Below are 2,088 nucleotides of genomic sequence, written 5' to 3' on the forward strand. Positions count from 1 at the left end.
GGGCTCTCCTCCTGCTCTCCCTTCCCACATCCCTCAAGGACCAGCACATGGAATTTGTTCCCAGTTTCCACCCCCGGGCTCAGATGGGAGCGTCTCCCTTTTGAAGGCATCCTGAGGCTGTGTCCGAACGGGAGGTTCGGAGGAGCTGGATTCAGTTGGGGTTGGAACAGAAAACCAAACCAAACCTCCCTCAGAGGGATGGCTGGGGATCCCCAGGAATTCCTGCCGGGCATCAGCATCTCTGATTCCCACGGGGAAGGTGTCCCTGCATTCCCAAGGTGTTATCCCGGCCTGCTCAGCCAGGATTTGCTCCAGCCTGTTCCCACCATGGAGCCACCCAGCCTCCTGCCCTGGAGAAACTGGCTGGATGCTATTTTAAGGAGAGCTGGTTGGAATTCCTTACAAATTGCTATTCTCTCCCAATCCGCTGCTGCCCGTTCCAACTCTGTGAGCAGAAAAAGTGTGATTGATTTTTATTTTTTTTTTGCCTCGTTTTCTTTTTGGAAAATGAAAGGTTTTGTGGGAAAGGACTGTTCTGGATGCATTTCTCAATCTGAAAAAAAAAAAAAAAAAAAAAAAAAACCAAACCAGTTCAGTTTTACCAACTTTGATCATAATGATCAATCTGGCTTGTTTTGACAAGTTTCAAAATTAAAAAAAAATCCCTGTCTGGCTCTTTTTGTCTTTTTGTTTTGCAACTTAGGCATGTCCAGTTCCCAAATACATTTAAAAATGGTAAAACCAACCCCAAATTTCATAAGCCAAACCTAATTCTTGGAGTTTTCTTGTTGAGTTTCAGTTCACAACAAGCAGAGTTGTCGACCTTCTGGGCTGAAAAAAGATCATCCTGAAGCGCTAAAAAGGCTGGAAACTGCTCCTGGCCTGCCTGGAACACAGGTCCTGGAGATGGGGAGCAGGAAAGGGCAGAGGGACTGGGCTCAGGAACTCACCCATCTCCTGCCCACACCTTTGAGAGGGGCTGAGAGCTTTGATAAAACCCCAACTTTTAAAATTTATTATTCCTTAATTTTTTATGATCCTCAATTAAAAATGGTCCACCCCCCACCACAGTCTTCTCTTTGCTCCCTTCCTCCTTCCTCACAGAGACATGCAGGGCTGCGAGGTCACCCAAAGAGCCTGGACCAAGAACACCCAAAAAGAGCTGCTAAAATCCTTCCATTCCTGGGATAAAATGAACTCATGGTGGGAGCTGTGCAGCTCCAGGGCTCCTGTGATGCAGGAGCTCCGAGCAGGCTCCTTCTGTGGCAGAAGGGATGATTTTGGGCTGGTGTGATGGTGGCACCTGCAGCTGGCATGCCCGTGAGCTAACTTTTGGGCTGAAGGAGATCCTTAACATCCAACCTGAACACCTGACATGGCCCTTCCCAACTTTTCCAGCCTAGTTTAAGAGAGATTCAACCCCCAGGGAAGGGAAGCCCAGGGAAGCAGAAAAAGCTGATTCACAGAATTCCCTGCCTGTCTTGGCAGATGTAAGATGTAACCAAAAGATAGGTGGGGCAGTGTTCTTTATCTTTTCCCTGATAACTCCCTCCAGGGAAGCACCAGCCACTCTGTAGGGAGCCATCTCCACTCCTGGGCCATCAGGGTCCCACAGAATGACTCACAGAATCTTATCATCCCATTGTGTGATGCTCCACCCTGAGGGGAGGAACCAAACATTCCTACCTGGATAGAATCTGAGATCGGGAACACCACAGGAGCACTACCACTGCATTCCCAGAGGACAAGAGCTCCATAACCACCACTGGACCTCCAGAGAAGGACCAGGTTTTTCTACAGGATCACTGCTTTGACAGAACCACATTCATCACTCCAACAGCCCCCATTTAATCAGACTGCTCCCACCACCCTGACCAACAGGCTGTCAGATCGTACTCTGACTCTGTCAGTCTAAGCCCGTGCTTCTGTACTACTGCCTTTACTTTAATTTTCCTATCAAATTGTAGTTGTGACTTGGAATCTCCTGCTGGGTTGCTTTCAAACTAGTACACTGCCCCATCACTTTCTGGCAGAGTCCAGGAATGTTTCTGTCCTGACATTGTCTCCACCAAGCCCTACAGGCATTCC

Source organism: Geospiza fortis, unplaced genomic scaffold, assembly GCF_000277835.1.
Source record: "Geospiza fortis unplaced genomic scaffold, GeoFor_1.0 scaffold874, whole genome shotgun sequence".
Lineage (NCBI taxonomy): Eukaryota > Metazoa > Chordata > Aves > Passeriformes > Thraupidae > Geospiza > Geospiza fortis.